Here is a 21,541-nt window from a genome sequence, read left to right as displayed (position 1 = left end):
TAAAAGAATAAATTACTCAGATATGATAGTATTTGTCAACCAATTAAACAAGTAAAATTAAACTATTTTTGATTTCATTTTTCTTTGGTATGAAACATTCTAGCTTTTCATAATTTTTGTAATTAACCATATTACTATTTCCTTTAATATCCAAATTATCATAACTTTCCCAGTAACGTTCTTTAAGCCATTTTTTTTGTTTATTATTACTGCTCTTGAACTTCTTAAAAATATACCTGCTTTCTGTCAATAATAGTCTTTTCTAGAGCTATATTGATTTTTTTTTCTTGTCTCAAACTGTTTTCTATAAATCTTGATTCTTCTTTAATGGGGAACCTTAGAAACCAAAACCAGGGTGCTAGGAGCGAACATAAATGTTAGTGACGGGCAAAGGCACTGTGGATGATGCTGGTTCATTTTAGAGTGAGAGCTAAAAGGGGTCATTCATGTCTTTCCTTTTTCTTCAGTTTGACATGATAATTAATGTTCTCTATTTTAGTAACAGCTAGGATTTTCATTACTATTACACCTATTATGTAGACAAATAATTTGCTTTTAAAATGAAACTTTGTATCAGTATTGTAAACAACTACCAATACTATTTGGCATATATAAAAGAAAACACTAAAAATAAATACAGTAATAGAGTTTAACAGTGCAGTTTGTAACACACACACACACACTCAACCAAAGATACATGTCTAGAATAGTGGTTTTGATGGCAGTGGCGGGCCATCTGGAGCGGCTGCTGCCATCACGTTGGCTGCAGCCGGGAGGCACAACCAGGGCTGCAAACTCCATGGAGCCAGCAGGAGCTGTGGACAAGCTGGAACCCCATCCCTTCCCAGTCGGTGCAATAGCACCCTAGGTGCCCGTGCAGCTTCCCAAGCCATGGCTGCAGACCTGGGCATATCTGTGCACTAAGGACCCAGAAGCAGGCCGGAGCCCCACCCTCCCAGGCACAGCTGCAGCTGTCCAAACAGTGGTTACAGACCCGGGCCTCCTGCTCCACAAAGCAGACAGAAGCCAGGTAGAGCTACAGCCACCCAAACCTTGGCTGCAGACCCAGGCCTCCAACTCCAGGGAGCAGGCAGGAGCCCCGTCCTGCCAGTGCAGATGCAGCCACCCAAACCACAGCTGTGGACCCAGGAATCCCTGCACTCTTGGGGTCCAGGAAGTGCCCCTGCCCTCACAGGCTCAGAAGTTCCTGCTCTCACTGCCTGGATTCTCCCTGCTGTCAGTGCCCACTCCAATCTTGGAGCAAAGTTGGGGCTGAACTTGGGTGCTGTTGCAGCCTGGCTGGGGGTGCATATGCTCAGGGCAGTGCCGCCTTGGGCCCCTCAGGACTTTGGGCGCTGACGAGCATAGGAGGGAAGTTGAGAGGTGGGGCTGAGGGCTGCTCTGCACTGGCCTGCAGATGCCCCTTGGCACCTACAGCCTGGGTGCCATGAACAGCACCAGGAGGCAGACAGGCTCCTGGGCAGGAGGAGGTGGGTCCCCACTGAGGCCCCACCTTCAGGCCAGGAAGGGCCTGAAGGCTGGGTGCCAGGCTGCCAGTTCCATGGACCAGAGTAGGAACTTGTGATGCCTTTTTCGGGCCCACCCACGGCCACCCATGGACCAATTGGAGTGCACCTCCCCCCCTCTGGGACCCATAAAAGTCCCAGACTCAGCCAGAGCTGAGCAGACGATGAGATGACCAATGACCAATGCAGAGAGGAGCAACACACTCTAGGGCCTCCTCTCTCCTGAGAGCTGCAGATGATGGGACCACCTTCCTGCAGACAGGAGTCACCCACTCTAGGGCCTCCAATCTGCTGAGAGCTGCAGAGACGACAGAGAGACGACGGGAGCAGGTGACGGGATGACCTGCCTGCAGAGAGGAGCCACTCACTCTACGACTTCCTCTCTGCTGAGAGCTGTGCAGATGACGAGACAGCCAGCTGCAGAGAGGAGCTACCCTCTCTGCTGAGAGCTGACACTTGTCAGGGCAACTTGCCTAGCAGAGAGAGGAGCTACCCTCTCTTCTAGAAGCTGAACACTCATCAGGACACCCTGACTGCCGAAAGGAGCTGCCTCCTGCAGATTTCCTCTCAGCTGTTCTATCACTCAATAAAGCTCCTCTTTGTCTTGCTCAACTTCCACTCACCTGCATACCTCATTCTTCCTGGTCACAGGACAAGAACTCAGGACCCAACAAATGGTGAGGCTAAAAGAGCTATAACACTAACAGGGCTGAGACATGCCTCTTGCTCGCCACCTTGCGGGCGAAGAGATGGAAAGAAGGGCTGTGGCCTTTCAGGGAGCCCAGACCTGGGAGCTCCTCAAGCCAAGGCTGTGCCTCCCTCCTTGGGGCCCTGTGGTTCCTGGCATCTCCATGTTCCCCAGTGCCAGCCGTGGAAGCTGCTTGTGGTGCAACTGGTCTGACTCCAGCCTTGCAGAGAGCCAGTGTTCATGCCAGCACCTGGAGCTGCCTGACCTGCTGTAGCCAGTATGTCTGACTGTGTTCAGTGGCTGGACCCCACGCTTGCTCCTACATCCCTCACTGTTCCATGCCTGACTCACCCTTGGCAGGCATAGGACCAAGGTTGGTAGCATGAGCCAAGCACAGCCTGCCAGCCTGAGTGGGAGAAACGAGCTCAGTGGGCCTCAGCAAAACTTGGGCAAAGGCGCCACCAGCCACAGAGGTTTCTGGACAGAAAAGATCCCATAACAGTTTAAGGAGCTTTGAGGGGCCACTCCACAGTGAAACAATCACAACTGCTGACAATTATTTTTAAAACAACTATTTGAAGTCTCTGGAAATTGTTATAAGGTCATGCAGCAAATGAGGAAACATTGATTCAAGAAAATCAACTAAATACTGATACAACAGGAGCTATGGCACTTGAACCATGACATGTTCCCTCTGCTCCCTTGGCCCAGATCAGCATGATGAAAGCCCCACTCTGTGGAAGGTTGCTAAGAAAACAGACTGCACTCTCCTACAACTCCCAATCAAAGGCTACAGTGCTTCTCTGGGAGGAGCAGCCTGCAGGCATTCCTCATTACCCATAACTTCCTGTTAAAGAGGCTAAATTCTAGATCAGTATGGCTAAGAGGCCAGTAGCTCCCTTTCTCCTCCCAGCCCCACCCCCCCACACAATAGAGTGGAGGTTATGTGCCTAGGCATGGCCGTCGGAGAACTTGGGATCCCAGATTCTCTTTGCCACAGCTTGCATATCAGGAAGAGGTTCCATGCTGTGAGAGAAAAGCCCAGAAGAGCAGAGCAGAAGCTACTGCCTACATCCAGCACCGTGACTATAAAGCAAGTTGTCACTTTTGTATAAGCAGGTCACTGTGCCTGACCCCATCTCCAGATCAGTGGTGTAAAGATTTTGCCCAGGGAAAAAGGCAGGTCATAAGAACAGAAAATGTGAAACTTTCCCAAAGAAACAAACTTTATTTGAAACAGAGCATAGGAAAGTTCAAGCTTTGAAAACCATGGAGATTTTTTGGTAAGTAGTTAAGAGAATGTTGGTAGCTCTATGAGAGCAATAAGATACAGTAGAGTTCCACTATTTTATTTCAGAGAGAACCAGAAAGAAACAACTAAGAAGAGCCCTTCTAGGTCAGAACTAAGCTCAAAGACTGGCTTCAAAAAGTACCCCTGTACAGGGTCACAAGTTTAACTGGATAAAACTATGAAACAATTTATGCCCCTGGCTATAGTCAAGAACAATAGAACAATTAACCAACAATTAGTGAAGCTAAAGCTGGATATAATGCCAGAAGAGGCAGAGTTTAACATGAAGAGAGACAGTCGAAGAAAGCCTGCTGAAACACTGTCATCCCAGGGTGACTGTGCGCATGCCCAAGGCCACACCCTCTAAAGAGTGACTTCAGAGGCTTCACACTATGAAAAAAAAATAGTTTAGCTAAACCACTAAGAAAATAAGCAAACAACAACAGGAAGCCATAGAAGGGAGGGAGCAGTATTTAGAGTTGTGAAATTATCTAAAAATGTGCAGTGAAACAAACAGAAAAGTATGACTTGTATATAAAAGCAGGCAACAGAAACCACCTTTGATGCTTTTGAAGGGGTCTCCCTATATTTAAAAGGGTAAAAGGAAACCACGATTAAAGAAAAAAAAGAAGGTATGATGATAATCAGTAATCAAATAGGACTATAAATAGAGAGATATAAATAATTAAAATAAAAAAGAACCAAATAGAAATCCTGGATTTAAAAGTACAAAAACTGAAATAAAAATTTTACTAGAAAGGCTCAACAGTACATTTGAACTTGCAGAAGAAAGAATTGGCAAACTCGAAGATAAATATAACATATATAATCTGAATAACAGAAAACGAATGAAGAAAATTAAGAGCCTCAGAGAAATAGATGATGATATAATGTGTACTAAAATACTTGTAACAGGATTAGTAGACATAGCTGAGTAAAAAAGAAGGAGAAAAACATTCCAAAAATTTTCTAGAAAACGATGGCTGGAAACATCCTAAATTTGACAAAAAGTATTAATCTCCACATTTAAGAATATCAAGAGGCTGGGTATGGTGGCTCACACCTGTAATGCCAGCACTTTGGGAGGCTGAGGCAGGCAGATCATAAGGTCAGGAGTTCAAGATCAGCCTGGCCAACATGGTGAAACCCTGTCTCTACTAAAAAATACAAAAAATTAGCTGAGTGTGGTGGTGCGCACCTGTAATCCCAGCTACTGGGGAGGCCAAGGCAGGAAAATTGCTTGAACCCAGGAGGCAGAGGTTGCAGCGAGCTGAGGTCGCGCCACTGCACTCCAACCTGGGTGAAAGAGCAAGACTCTGTCTCAAAAAAAAAGAAAAGAATATCAAGAACTCCAGGTAGATTACATGCAAAGTTATCAATATCCAAACATACTATAGTAAAAACACTGAAATAAAAAGACAAAAATCTTAGAAGCAGCAAGAAAGAAATGATTTGTCATGGACAAAGAAACCCTAATAAGATTAAGATCTTACTTTTCGTCAGAAACAATGTAGGCTAGAAAGCAGTTAATTATATATTCTAAATGTTGAAAGAAAAAATGTAAACCGAGAATCTTATAACCAGAAAAACAATTCTACAAAAGTTAAGGCATAATAAAGATATATCCAGATAAACACAGTCTGAGAGAATTCATTGCTAGCAGTACTAAAGGAAGTCCTTCAGGCTGAAAATGCAATTTTGCCAAGAAAGACCAACTCCAAAAAGTAAATTGAACCAACATGGAAAAAAAAAAAAAGAGCACCAGAAAAATTTATTATGTAATTATAAAAAAGTATATTTCTTCTTTCTTCTCGATTTATAACTATAAATACTACAAAATAAAAGAACACCAGAAAAGTTAATTATGTAATTATTAAAAAAGTATATTTCTTCTCCTTTCTTCTCAATTTATACCTACAAATACTATAAAACAAAAAGCACCAGAAAAGTTAATTATGTAAGTATAAAAAATATAAAATTATATAAATGTATATTTCTTCTGCTTTCTTCTGAACTTACAGTATTTATAGCTATAAATTGAGAAGAAAGCAGAAGAAGTATACAAGATCTAAAATCAGGAACCTAATTTTCCAAATAAGGTACTGGTATAAGAAAAGCAAGCTAGCCTAAAACAAGCAAAGAAATGGCATCATAAATGTTAGTATGAAAGTTAATGAAATACAGAAAGATAAACAATAGTGAAAATCAACAAAAGCAAGAGTTGGTTGTTGAAAAAGATGAACAAAATTGACAAACTTTAGCTAGACTGACCAAGAAAAATAAGAAAGAAGACTTAAAATAATAAAATCAAGAATGAGAGCTCGTTTGGAGGTTGTAGCAGGGGAGCACAGCTACTCTTAGACCCTTGACTGAAGACCAGTTCTCTTCTATCGAGGATGGTCATCCTTTTCCACTAAGCATGCAGCTTCAGAAGGGACGGACATGGAGTGGTGAGGGGGACAGCTGCCCAGCCAACCGGATCAGCCAAATCAACCCTGGCGATCGATGGGGTGGCAAATGTCACAGCCACATCCCCCTCACATCCATAAAATCAAGAAAGAAAGAGAGATATTACTAGCAACCTTACTGAAATAAAAACTAAGAGATACTAAGAACAACTATATACCAACAAATTAGAAAACCTAGAGGAAATGTATAAATTCCTAGAAAGATACAAACTACAGAATCAACAGAAAATGTACATGGACCTGTATCAAAATTCTTTAGAGAGGTCAGAGAATGAGGCCTAAGGAACGGTTATTGTATTTAGTGATCTAGAGATTACTCCCATGACTTTCCGGAATTTATCCCAGAAAAGTAAAATAAATTTAACAAGAAAATCAATTAATATGACATACTCTTTCAGTAGAAATAGAGAGAAATGACCCCCCCAAATAGATGCTGAACTAAGTATTTGACAAACTTCAACACATATTCATGACAAAAACACTCAACCAACTACGATTAGAAGCAAACATTCTCAAACAGACAAAGGTTATCTATGAAAAAAAAAGAAAACCCATAACTAACACCATACTTAATAGTGAAGAGACAGAATACTTTTCCCTCAAGTTCAGGACCAAGATAAGGATGCCTGCTCTTGCCAATTCTGTCCAACACAGTATTGGATCTTCTATTCAAGACAATTATGCAAAGAAAAGACATAAAATCATCCAGAGTAAAATTATTTCTATTCGCAGATGACATGATTTTGTATGCAGAAAATACTAAGGAATCCACTAAAAAGCTGTTACAACTAACATACAAGTGCAGCAAGGTTGAAGGATGAAAGATCAATATACAAAAATCAACTGAATTTCTACACCCTTGCAATGAACAATACAAAAATGAAGTTTAGAAAACAGTTCTAATTATAATAGCATAAAATAGAATAAAACACTTAAAATTAATTTAATAGAAGGAGAAAAAAATATGCTCTAAAGAAAAACCACAAAACATTGGAAGGGATTACAGAAAACTTATATAAATGGAGAGACATTCAATTTTCATGGATGGGAAGATAATGTCATAAAGATGGGAATGCTTCCAAAACTGATCTCCTCGCTTGAGCCTATGAGGTCAAGGCTGCAGTGAGCCATGTACACATCACTACACTCTAGGCTTGGTGACAGAGCAAGATACTGTCTCAAAATAATAATAACAATAATCTTCAAATTAAATACAGTCTCAATCAAAAGTCCCACTGATTTCTTTACCAAAATTGACAAACTGATTTTAACATTTATATAAAAATGTAAGGGATCTCATTTTCTAAGAGCATAGGAAAAAGGTTTCCTACTCAGCCTGGACATCTGGGGATTCAGTGAAGACTTTCTTCTGGCAACAATTATTGAATTTAAAGCCATCATCCCTGTATGAGAGAGAGAGAGAGAGAGAGAGAGAGAGAGTGTGTGTGTGTGTGCATAAAAGAGAAAGTGAGAGAGAAGGAGAGACGGGCCACATCGTGGTGGGGTATTCCATAGAAAACTGCATAAAATTCAGAAGTAATATAGAATCAGATGAAAAGTTAGCCAAGGTTCTAATAGAGTTAAATTACTCAAACTTGGATGTGAGGGTGATCTAGCTATAACATATGTCATCCCACTGATCACCAGGGTTGATTCCGCTGACCTGGCTGGCCAGGCAAAAGTCCCCTTGTCCCCTCACCGCTCCATGTGTGTCCCTCCTGAAGCTGCATGCGCACTTGAAGAGGACGACTATCCCTCGTAGAGGAGGACCATTCTTCAGTCAAGGGTATACGAATAGCTGTGCTCCTCTGCTCGAATCTGCAAACAAGCTCTCAAAATTAATCCTATGCCCACTGTAACTATTGATGGAATTGGGGTAAAAAACATGATGTGACCCAATTTACATTTTGCTTCTGAGTTTTGGTGGATAGATTCTTTGGGGAGAATAGAAGCAGAGAGGAGAGAGAAGAGGAGGAAACTGAAGACAGTGTAGCTGATTAAGGGATTACTGCAATAATAAAGGCAAGAAATGATGACAATATTGGTGAAGCAAGCACTAGAGGGAGAGCAGATTCAAGAAAGATTGAGGAGGCTAAGAGAAGGTGTTATGATGTGTCTGGGAGGTGGGTGATATCGCGAGTGGTGGGTGAGAAGAGGGAGGAAGCAAGGATCAGGCCCCAATTTCCAACAGAATGACCCAGTAGTATCTGAACTAACAAGTGAGCTAGAGAATATTGGAGAAAGACTGAGTTTAGGAAAAGCTGCAACATTTTTGTTCTTGAAGATCAGGCACGTGTCTTTCTCATCTAGTAGCCCCAACATATATCACAGTGCCAGTCAAATAGCTTACTAGACAAATTACAATAGTACTAGATTCCCAGACCCGCCATCCAAAGCCTTAAATTTCTGCTGTGCCAATACCCCAAAAGCCAAAAAGGAAACAGTTAGTGTTAGGGGGAAATGTGGGAAGCAGTAGCCAACATTCTGCTGGTTTCTGAGCCTGCCTGGTATTCCATAAAATGAAGTGCTTGCCAAAGTTCATGGTGACAGAATTGCAGAGGAGAGAAGGATGCTATTGGAGTGGAAAATCAAGGCTGCTTTGCAGAATTTTGATTTACAGCCTCGGCTGTAAATGCCAGTTGTTCCACTAACTTCCTTTTGCTAATGCAAGAACCGCTTTTGCAGTAATAACATATTTCAGCATGAATGTCTTTTTAATAATCCTTAATTTGAGTCCTAATTCCCTTGATAGCCACTTTGAGGAGACAACTGCATTCCAAAAGTGACACTGCATGAGCGCATTTGAGGAAAGACCAACCATATGCACACACGCACACACACGCAAGCACAGACACGATCAGAGAAAGATGTTACATGTATTTTAACACATTATCATATTTCTTAAATCCGATGACATCAAAGGATTACCCTGAACCTTTTAATAAGTAATCATTCCAAGTTTCATAGGCATCAGCAACTAACAGTCAGAATCTGATCAGGACGGAGGTAAAAGATGAAGGTGCTGTGATAAAAAGAGCAATAATAAAGACAAAAAGAATAAGAATAAAGGCAAAAGCACAACTCATAATGTAGCCACAGAAGTCAGGGAAAGTCTACAGCAATGGGGATAGCTGAATATAGTTTATCATGGGATCCAGTATAATTTAGAATCATTTTTTTAAACCAGTGGAGAGAGCCAACAAGCTAAGTTGGGATCAATGAGTTGACATTGATGGGTCCGAGTAACAAAGCTGCCAAGAAAACATAACTGCCGACAAAGAAATATGTGTGTGCCCTCATCTTTCCCCTCCTGAGCCCTAGGTAGAACAAATTTATTTTTGTGTAATAGAAAATGGCTCACAGCAGCACCCTCACACTCCTCATCCATTCCCAACTGTCTTCTAGACTTCTCACCTGCAGTAATTCTTAACTCTTTCTCTGAGAACAGCTTCATGAGACCAGCCTTGCAATTTAGGTCACAAGGCTCAGAGGGGCTCAGACTTCATGCAAGAAACATCAGTAGTGCTGTGTGGTTGCACAGCACACTTCGCCTGGCCTGTTGTGTAGGAAGAAGAAAAGCCCATTCATTAATTAAGGGTAAACCAAAGATCCACCTATTGGTATTCATTATTATTTCTTGTTTTATCTTCCAGGCAGAGTCAAGTTTCCCCGTTATCACAGTTTTTTGCTTGTTTCTTTATCATCCCACATTCTTCCTTTATTACACTTATCAGAATATTCTTGAACAATTACTTTTGTAGGTAATTTTCTGTTGTCTTTTTCCCGGACTGTGAGCTCCATGATAACAGGCACCATGTCTGTCATATTCACTGACGGCTTCTCAGAATCTCAGCAACATGAAACAGGTATGTGTTTAGGGGTGGAGGGAGGAAGATAGAAATGAAAAAAGAGAGGTAGGAATAAGGAAGAAAAGGAAACAGAAAAGGAGAAAGAAAAGGACAACTCGTAGTTACTCATGAGCTGACTATACAGCTAAAACATTTCTCAGGTGTTTCGGTTCCATAAATTTTATAAACATTTGGGCCACATAACACCCATCAGAGTTTTGCTTATATAAAAAAATAAATGGGCAAAGTATGATTCGGGTCCCACTTGTTCCAACATGTGCCTGCTACTGGCCTGCCGTTTTTGCGTCTATTATGGCAGAAGAGGGAATGGATAATCAACTCTATATTCTATGGAATTTCAGGCCCAAGGACCAACAATGCAAATATTTAACCAGAAACAAAAGCACAGCATGGTGAGCTGAAAAAAAAAAATACAAAGTGAACACAAGTTTATTTGCCACAGTTACCTATCTTATTAATAATAAGAGGTCACAAACATCATGAAAATCTTTTAGCTTGAATAAAATAAACCAATTTTTTCTGGTTTCTAGTAATGCTACAAGTGCCAAAAATATTATGGTGGTCTCCTAAATGTATCCTCTTATTCTTTCAAATTTTCCAAAGCACCTGAGTTCTACAGGACTGCCCAATAGAACTTTGTGCAATAGCAAAAGTGTTCTTCACCTGCGCTGTCTCCAATATGGTAGCACTAGCCACGTGGGGCTACAGAGTACTTGAAATACGACTGGTGCTACTGAAAATTAAAATTTTATTTTATTTTATTTTATTCACTTACATTTACATTTAAATAGCCTCATGTGTCTAGTGATTACTGTGTTGGACAGCTCATGATAACACCGAAATGACTTGGCTAATGGGAAAGACTGGCCTCTGCTTCAAACTCTGTGACTTTCTGATTTTTATAACATTCTGAGTAGGCACTTATAGCAATGTCTGACTATACTGCAGCTGACAAGCCAATAACTGCAGATACATTAAGATATACAAATAAAACTTGGTGCCTCTTTTCCACAACCTGGATTGAAATGGGCATCTCTGGAGTCACCCCTTTGGTTTACACAACAAAGCATGGGGCCGTTTTCTCTAAAATATCACATTAGAATACACATGACTTATGTGGAAAGAATCCTGTAACTATATGTGCTGGTTGGTGGAGGTGATACCAAATGTGAAAGACAGTCTTGGGCAAGATGAATCAGGGGAGATTTGGGAGGTTCTAATTGAGAGAAGTAAGATTGTTAGTTCACATTCTGAGTCTTGGAAATTCAGGACATGAGAGTGAATATATTAGTTTATGCCAGATTATACACTAGTGCCAGCTGGTTTGAATGCCACCGCCAACACTATAGGCTGCCAACCCTTATCCTAGATCATGGGACACGTAGGGATAAATTTCCATGGATAGCTAGTTCCAGAAGTGCAAAAAACTTTAGGAATTATCAGAAGATGTTAGTTATTGACATTTTCTCTCCCTTTTTTTCCTTTTGTACTCCCTCCCAATCTTTTACTTAATCAGTAATCATTTATTGGCTGTCTATCATGTTCCAGACACTGTGAGGAGCATTAGCTCTATGCTAGTTCTACATTAGTCTTAGACCTTAACCTTACGAAAGCCACATTATGTTGAAGAAGCAAACGAGTAACTTAAAAATCATTTTAAAAACCGGCTTTCAAAAATTATGGGCTTTTGCTTCATACGAATTTGAATGAACGTATTGAATTGGGTCTAGAGACCACTATCACCAATCCCACTGCCCTCTCAACACTCACACACACACATACACAACGATTTTTCATACACTAGTGAAAAAAAATCCCTGGAAAATGACATGGTGGGCTGTTTTTTTTCTTCTTTTGCTTCATTTTTATACAAAATATCCATATGAAGATTTTTCCTCACCTTTACTCTTCCAGACTTTCAAAGGCAACCACTGTTCAAAATTTCTAAGCCTTTTTATTAATTCACTTTGATTTTGCTTCAGATTTTACACTACTAAGCATACTAGGTCCTAGTCAATGGGATGAGATGGGAACCACACTAAGATCCTCATGCTGCTATCCAGGCTGGCAAGCTCAGCAGACACACACATTTGATAAAAGCATTAGCTTGGGCAATGGTATTATTGGGTTGTTGCCACTAATTTGGAGATGGGGGGATGTTATCCTGACACACTTCTATTCCGGAGAGACCCATAGATTTTATAATTGAGTGAGTTTAAAATGTGAAACAGATTGGCTTTGCTGGCAAGCTCCGAGCACAGGTGTGTTTATTTCTTCATGAAACAATGGTAATCCTACACAAAGCCCCAGGACCCCAGATGGATCCCCTGTTTCTCTCCACACAGCCTTTTCACCTGAATCACAGATGGAAACCACTGAACTCATTCCTTACTCCTCCTATTTTTCTCTTACACTCGCCTAATTACCCATAAATGTTGCTGAGTTAGTTTTCAAGGACATATTTATATATTTTTAATCATATCTCTTAGTTTCCCAATAGAGCATACAAGATGTTTTAATAATCTGAGGCCTGATGTGAATGAATAGCTCCCTTCAATAGTGAAAGTACAACCAGTTCTCTACAATTTTAGTTTATTGGAAGTACTAGCTTTGGTTTGGCTGACTTTGGCCCTGACCACCGCATTATCTTTTCATAATATTCGCTTCCAATATACCATTGTAGTCCCCACCAAAAGCATTCCACTTTCCCAGATTTATCTATATTGAAATAAACAACCAAACTACCAAGTTGCCTCCTACTTATGACTTACAGTATTCATAACACAAGCCCTACTTACCTCAGGTCATAGAGAAGAACGTGACAAGAGGCTTTTGTTTCAAAGAACACATTATAGGTAAAGGCAAATATACAAATAATTGTAATACGTGGTGTTGCATACAATAATATAAGTGTGATAACAAAACTGGGATGTAGACCTGAGGAAGGAGAGTAACTCAGTTTGGAGAGTCAAGAAAGTTTCACAGTGATGGATCCTCCTTTGTAGGGTTTGATAGATACAGAGGTCCCAGGCACATGCAAAAGCAGGAAAGTATTCAAGGTAGAAAGAATATGAAGTTGCATGTTCACCACTATAGATACGTACCGGAAACTAAATATTTACTGAGTACCCGTTAGGTGACAGGCATTTCACTAGGACTTTGAATATATTATTTACTTAGTTCCCACTGCAATGCACTGCAGAGCCATGCTTTTCCATATGACATGGGAGGGAACTGAGGCTTAGAGAGTGTCAATCAATCACTGCCTAAAGTCACACAGCAAGAGTTGTGTCCAAATTTGAAACCGTGCCCAAAGACTATGTAATCTTTCCACTGTAAGTACTCTCTTGGCATATATTTTGTAAAATTTTCTCAGCTGATCCTGCTTCTTGGGAAACTAAATTCAGGACCAAATATCTTCCTTTGCTGTCCTCTTCCTTCATCCCAACACACATGTTTCTTTTCTGGTCATTGGAAAATAAGCACCAAATTCAGTTTCTTTTAGGAAATGACTACTCTTCAGACCTCCCTAGAGAAGCTCTGACATGCCCACAGTCCTTTCTGGTGGGATGTCACCTCTTATGGAGCTCTCTGTTTTCCTTTGCCATTCTTTCAAACTTTTCGGGAAACTGCTGGCAAAGTTATGCTAAGGATAAAGTTGAACGCTGCTTGACTTTCTTTAGGCTCTAGGCTCTGGAAGTCAGTCCAAAGTCAAGAAAGCCCACGGTGGCTTTCCTGGTCATTAGGTTTATCAACTCTCTGCATATAGTATACGCTCCATTAAAGGAGCTGCGTGGTATCTATCAGAGAAAAAGAACAACAGTCAGGATGACAGCAGCAGCCGCTCTGAAGATAACGCTTCCTTGTGGGGGCGGGGCGGGGACAGGGACCAAAAACCTTACAAGTTAAGTCACTTTCTTGTTTCTCTATCTCTGCTCATTTCTCACACCAAAGTACAACTAGCAAAGGAAACACAAGGCAGTCAATGGATTCTAACTTGACACAAGATGCCAATTTTCTGACCTTCGTGGTGTTGCTCTTGGATCCTCTTCTTTCTGGGGATTAGACTGAGGTCTCCAGGTTAGCTCTGGTGATTTGGGCACTGTAATAATAAGGCCAGGCTTGTGGGTTTGATGCCAGTGATGCCCAGTCAGGGTGTTTTATCCCTTTCCATTCATTCCATGGCCATTCGTTGAACATTCACTAGGTGCCAGATCAAGTGCAAGGCAATAGACAACTGAAAAGGGGCCAGGCCGGGTGCGGTGGCTCATGCCTGTAATCCCAGCACTTTGAGAGGCAGAGGTGGACAAATCACTTGACGACAGGAGTTCTAGACCAGCCTGGCTAACATAGCGAAACCTCATCTCTACTAAAAATACAAAAATCAGCCAGGCATGGTAATGCATGGCTGTAATCCCAGGTACTTGGGAGGCTGAGACACGAGAATCGCTTGAACCCAGGAGGCGGAGGTTACAGTGAGCTGAGATCTCACCACTGCACTTCAGGCTGGGCGACAGAGCAAGGCTCGGTCTCAAAAAAAAAGCGGGGGGGAGGGGTGCTGTTCTTACTCAGAAGGAGCTCACAGCTTAATGAAACAGGACAATGACAGTAAAGTAACACAGACAGAATAAGTCATCAGAGGACGAATAATCAAAGTGCTTTGATGATGGCCCAGAAGAGCAATCCTAGAACCTTGCCTGTTGTCAGGAAATGGGAGTGTCCTCACAGGATGAATTAGTTATCCTGTGAAGAAACTATGGGCCTCACCAGCCTGCCAGAGGCTCTGGGGTCATGCACATATGCACGGAGATACATGCTGTGAAATATGATGTGGTCCTTCCATGAGACATGTATAAAAACCATCCTGGAGGAGCTGTGGATAATTCCACCACCCCTTGAGGTTACGGCCATGTCACAACCTGGGAATTTCAACTAAAAGTAGCTCCAAGTGAGTGAAAAGCTCCGAGGTAGACTTCAGCCTATGCCAGCAGTCCTTCTTGCAAATATCTATCAGGGTTAATGGGGTTAGTAAGGACCAGTGCAGGTCCCCAGCCTGATTCCTGGGGGCACTGAGGCCATAAAAACTATGACCGGCCACTGATACCATGGAGTGAGACAGTATCTACATGCCAATACCTATGAGATGAGGGAGTGTGAATGGATCAATGTAAACCGACCACTCCTGAAACACACACACACGTTGTATATCATACAAATGCTAGGCACATAGCACTGTTCAGTCATATAGTATTAATCCTATTAAAAATTCTCTGGCAAAATTACCCTGTTGAATTTATATTTGGAATAAGGGCTCACACATTTAACAAATGAGGACACTGAGTCATATGGCATAGGAATGACTTCCACAGGGCTTTGTGGTAGTGCAGAAGTAAGGACCAAAATATTCTCGGTAAATAGGTGCCCCACTAGAGGGAAACCACAGTTCTATCCTAGGCAGCAGGCTGATCTCTCTGGGATGGGAAGACAGGGGGGTCCTGAATCTGGATGTAGTCCTCTCTCTGCTTCTTACCAGCTGCGTGACCTGGTACAAGTTTACAGGATGTTCCTTCACCTCGATTCTTTACTTGTAAAATAGAAATAATAATTCTACTACCGCAGGATGGTCATGAGGGTTAAATAAGAGATTGGGTATAAAGTATCTCAGATGACACATACAAATAAAAATATGCCAGTTTCTTCCCTCGTTTTGTTTTTATTGGAAAAAAATGTGTACCACTTCCCCGGTTCTGTAAACTTTGAGGTTAGGAGTGATAGATATTGTAGAAATCCAAAGTGATTATTTGAGCTCTCGCTTTATTCTGATACCCTGAAGATCTCTTTAGAAAAGCCCCAGCCGGTGATGGGGGATCGCATTAGGGATTTGCATTCTCTTGCTCCTGCTAACCTCCAGTCCTCCAAAACATAGGAGGATTGCGCTAACTGACACATGATATGTTATACAAACAGGCAGCTTGCATTCAGGCTAAAGATTAAACTGAACCTGCCTATAGCTAGTGTCTTTGTTTACAACTCCCGCATGTTAACCGTGGCGATTTAGCAAGCCTGGGTACTGTAATTATTACCTGAAGCAAATAATATAGTCAGCACTTTATAAGAAATGCACAATCCTCACCCTTCCTTTGGTTCTCAATGCAATGCCATTAATTATGATAAATTTTTCTGATATTTGTGTTACTGTGGTAGGTAATTTCTTAGGTATTCCTCTGCAATTTGGCGTCAATCATTGTCCACTTAGCATAAATTAGGGCCGAGACTCCATGACTGAATTTCACCACTTACTATGCCTCCTTCAGGGAAGCTAATTCCTTTCTTAAATATGTATTAAATTATTTTTAAGAGGAATTTTTTGTGTGTTTTTAGCAGTGGATGTTTGCAGGGTTTTAGTTCTGTCATTTCAAATGCACAGAACTCACATGGGGATTTTTAGCCATTCTAGCTTTCAGCCCCCTGAGAAGAATGCACCTCCTGGAAGAGCCCTGGAACTTTCAGTTGCAGAGCCCTTCCAAATCCTTTTACACAACGCCAATTAATATATCCCACCACCGTGTCTAATTGTCTATTGCCTTCTCCTTATTTACAACTCATTTAATGAACCAGACAGGTTGATTTTTCAGTCATGGAAAATCTGTGAAAGTCCTGAAGTGTTGATTGCTTCCTTCTGGTGAACTTACATTCTGAGTCAGTCCAACCCAGTGTTTCCAGAATTGGTTCCTTCTGGTGGGTTCTTAGTCTCGTTGACTTCAAGAATGAAGCCACAGACCCTCACAGTGAGTGTTACAGTTCTTAAAGATGGTGTGTCCAGAGTTTGTTCCTTCAGATGTTTAGATGTGTCCAGAGTTTCTTCCTTCCGGTGTGTTCGTGGGCTCACTGACTTCAGGAGAGATGCCACAGACCTTTGCAGTGAGTGTTACAGTTCTTAAAGGTGGCACGTCCAGAGTTGTTCCTTCCTCCCGGTGGTTTCGTGGTCTCGCTGACTTCAAGAATGAAGCTGCGGACCTTTGCAGTGCATGTTACAGCTCTTTAAGGTGGCGCGTCCAGAGTTGTTTGTTCCTCCCAGTGAGTTCTTGGTCTCGCTGACTTCAGGAGTGAAGCCGCAGACCTTCACAGTGAGTGTTACAGCTCTTAAAGGTAGTGTGGACCCAAAGAGTGAGCAGCAGCAAGCTTTATTGTGAAGGGTGAAAGAACAAAGCTTCCACAGCATGGAAGGGGACCCGAGTAGGTTGCCACTGCTGGCTCAGGCTGGCCAGCTTTTATTCTGTTAATTGGCCCCACCCACCTCCTGCTGATTGGCCCATTTTACAGAGTCCTGATTGGTGCATTTACAAACCTTTAGCTAGACACAGAGCGCTGATTGGTGCGTTTTTACAGAGTGATGATTTGTGCATTTACAATCCTTTAGCTAGACACAGAGCACTGATTGGCGCATTTACAATCCTCTAGTTAGACAGAAAAGTTCTCCAATGCCCCACTTGACCCAGGCAGTCCAGCTGACTTCTTCTCTAATCAGGAAGGAGAGGTATAGCGGTGACTCTCCATACAGCAGTCAGGTGACATGAGGAAACCAGGAAGAGCTTACTGAGGAAACATATCTAACCTCTTCTTCCTTCCCTCCCAGAGATTTAAAAAAAAAAACAAAAATTCAAGTTTTCCCTGGAAAACTGGTTGACAGCTCTCCATAGTAACATGGTCATACAGAGGAATCTCTTTGCTTATCTGAATTTGTACTTGAAGTTAGAGAAGTCTTGTGGCTTCCATGATACAATGATTTATCAGTAAGTGTTGATAGAGTGATGTTCCAGAACTAAATAAGGCATTGCTGACACTAAGCAAGGGTGGGATATGCCCCACCAAGGAGCGTGCAGGCTGTTGTGCTGGGAGACTTATGCTCCTGAAACAGAATATGAAAATGACAATTCCCACAGCTCAGTTGCCTGCAAGTGAAAATAGCTTTTCTACTTAAAGAGAGACAGAAGAAACCATGGATCTGCAGAAATTAGTGAAGACTTTTAAGGAAGGTGAAATTTGAGCAGCAGCATGAAGAATTCTTGTTGGGGAAGCTCAGTTGGGTGAGGTGGGTATTAGGAGGACCCATCAACATGAGAACCAGTAAGAAGGTGAGAAGAAGAATGGCTCATAAAGTGCTTCACGAGCCAGTGAGAAGGTCAGCCTACACTGGGGAAAAAGTCTGACAGGAGAGTATAATTCTGGCTGGGTTTGCTGAAGACAAACCTAAAATATTCATGCTCTTTCAAACCTAGGACCTTAAAACAAACAAACAAAAATTACAATTTGAAGGAGAAGCGGTGAGAACTTCCCGTTATTAGATAAGAGAGACACTCAGCCAGGCGTGGTGGCTCACGCCTGGAATCCCAGCACTTTGGGAGGCCGAGTTGGGTGGATCACGAAGTCAAGAGATTGAGACCATCCTGGACAACCTGATGAAACCCCATCTCTATCAAAAATACAAAAAAATTAGCTGGGCGTGGTGGCACATGACTATAATCCCAGCTACTCAGGAGGCTGAGGTAGGAGAATCACTTGAACCCAGGAAGTGGAGGTTGCAGTGAGCCAAGATCACGCCATTGTACTCCAGACTGGGTGACAAGAGAGAAATTCTGTCTCAAAAAAAAAAAAAAAAAAAAAAAAAAAAAAAACAGAGAGAGACTCTACTTACCGCCCCATAGAAATACATATCTCACAACTAGAAAGCCTTAAAAAGCCCTGGCTATTTAGCAAGGGAAAATAAAAGACCACTAGACATTAAGGCTACAAAACTCAAACTTCTTATCTTACAGATAAACCTGGGCTCTGTGCCCTTCAGTGACTCATTAAGCTCAGATAGTCTGTTAGTGGCTGAGAAAAAACTGTTTCCTCACCCTCGATTCAAGGCTTTATTTATTTCTCTTTTCAATACCCTCCACTCACTCCAACCCGTTCTTTTCTTTAGGAAGGAAATCCTTCCTAGATATTGTTTACCGAGGTTGTCTCTCACCTAAAAATCCTTCTTCGCTAATGTCGCCTCCTTAAAAATGCTTTGCTGATTGTGGGACCAGTCATGATATCTCCCCCTCTTCTAAACTCATGGAGCTCACCACCTATTGCTCCCATGGCTCTTGTTCTAGTCAAGGCTTGTTCTTAGTTGTTGGTGTACTTATGTTCTAGATTATACATCTGTATTAATCTGCTTTCACACTGCTAGTAAAGACATACCCAAGACTGGGCAATTTACAAGAGAATGAGGTTTAATTAGACTCACAGTTCCATGCGGCTGGGGAGGCCTCACAATCATGGCAGAAGGCAAGGAGGAGCAAATCACATCTTACATGGATTGTGGCAGGCAAAGAGAGAAAGGGTTTGTGCAGGGGAACTCCTCTTTTTTAAAATTATCAGATCTCGTATGACCCATTCACTCTGTCACAAGAACAGCTCAGGAAGGACCCACCCTCATAATTCAATCACCTCTCACCAGGTTCCTCCCATAACATGTGGAAGCTGTGGGAGTTACAATTCAAGATGTGATCTGGGTGGGGACACAACAAAACCATATCAACATCTCTCTGGGATGAGAACCTCACGTTGTTCATCTTGGTATCCCCTGTTGGCTTTGCACAATGTCTTCACATAATAGGCTCCCTAAATACTCAATGAATTTGTTGAAGTATAGTACCAAATGTATTGCTAGCTACTAGATCCAAGGTACTTGAGCCACAACTAAAATGGCAAAGTATAAAATATAGCTAAGGTTGATGCCTCTAAAATGCATTTCAGAGCATTTCCTAGGATATGCATCCCAAAACAATAAAAACTGTTGTCATTATTATTGCCTACAATGTGCTAGGTACTCATTGTGACTCAGAACATTGCAAATGTATTAGTATTCTACCTAGAAAGGAGCTCCCATTTGAGACAAGATATCCTGCCCTCTATACAACCTCTGTGAAATGCTGGCAGGTCTGATGGATTTGCCAAGCTAAGCTGGCTTTGGTGGGAACTGAAACAATTTGTCAAACTCTAAGGAGTTGTGAGCATGAACATGTATGGCGGAGAAAGTTTAATGTTTCCTGGGAAGTGATTCCAGAATTTTTAGCCAAGACCAGGCAAACCAGAAAGGAAATAGCCCAAGGACACTGAAGTGGGCAACACAAATCCCCGTGCAATTGGCTCTGGTTAAAGGTTGACAGCAGGGAAGATTGACATCCTTGATTTACAGGCAGTGAAAGTGCCAGGTTCCCATAGAAATGGGCCCCAGCCTCAAATTAAAACAGCTATTTATAGGAATGAAAGGGGAATTGAATCCACAAACCACCAATCCAGCCCGTGGCCTCTCTTCTGAAGCTTCAAGTGTTTGGGGAAGATGTTTGCTGAGTCAACAAGTAAAGTGAATCGGAGAATTGTGTGCTACAGCAATGCCCACTGGTGAACAGATATGGTCCTAGGGCCTCTGTCTTCAAGGAGACTGTCACCTACAACAGGGGCTGAGATCATGGATAAAGGAATAACATATGAATTAATGTGAGCATTCACTGGGAAGAAAGGGCAAATTGGAATTGATCTACATGATCTGGAGAAGAGTTTGAGGGTGAAGATGCGCTGAATACAGAGGGAGGGAGATATGAGGCCTGGAACTGCTACAAGTGATTATCTGCCCATTGTGAGCACCTAGACTTAAATCTGTATTACCTAGCATTGTGATAGGGATTCATCAACATCTTTGCCCAATCCTCCTTAGGTTATTACTATGGTTGGAAATGCCAGGATGGTTTATTAATATGCCTCTATTGAACTGTCAGTGAAAGTCATAACAACAGGTCATATTTATCAGCTCTATTTAGAACAAATATTCTAAACTTTTTCCACTTTGTTTTGTTTAATCCTCATATAAGTGCCAAGAAGTAGAAAATACTGTTATGAGAAAACTGAGACCAGAGAGGTTAGACAGCCTGGTTGAAGTCTCATAGTAAATAAGGCAGCTGGGAGCCTAAGCAAGCCAGTCTTCTCCAGAGCTGAGACCCCTAAAGTTGTACAGCAGAGCTCCAAGGGCCAGGACCACCAAGGGCTGCTACAGTAGCTGAAGATGTGTGTATGGCAGGCACACCTACTGAGATTTATTCACACAAGTCTAATCCAATATGGTAATCAGCACTTCACTCTCCATGCAAAGACCAAGCTTCTTTTCTCCCCAGCCTGTCTGTGGCAGGGGATCTTCCTGTCATGTAGAAAGGCAGCGTAGCTCACTGCTTCTGCTGCCTTTGTTTATGTCTCTCACTCACTACTGTTGTTTTCAACTCTGCTGGAGGCTGATGAGGGGAACAGAAAGAAGAGAGGAATGCTAAACTTGTGCGTAGAGAAGTGCTTATCTCTCAGTGGCTCACACTAGTAATCCCAGCACTCTGGGAGGCCAAGGAAGGCGGATTGCCTGAGCTCAGGAGTTCCTGAGCAGCCTGGGCAACATGGTGAAACCCTGTCTCTACTAAAATACAAAAAATTAGCCAGATGTGGCGGCGTGTGCCTGTAGTCCCAGCTACTCGGGAGGCTGAGGCTGAAGAATTGCTTGAACCCAGGAGGCGCAGCTTGTAGTGAGCTGAGATCAGCCACTGCACTCCAGCCTGGGCGACAGAGCGAGACTCTGTCTCAAAAAAAAAAAAAAGAAAAAGAAAAAAAAGAAAAGTGCTTATCTC

Source organism: Gorilla gorilla, chromosome 9 (genome assembly GCF_029281585.2).
Source record: "Gorilla gorilla gorilla isolate KB3781 chromosome 9, NHGRI_mGorGor1-v2.1_pri, whole genome shotgun sequence".
In the NCBI taxonomy this organism is placed as follows: domain Eukaryota; kingdom Metazoa; phylum Chordata; class Mammalia; order Primates; family Hominidae; genus Gorilla; species Gorilla gorilla.
Note: the sequence above shows the minus strand (reverse complement) of the source record.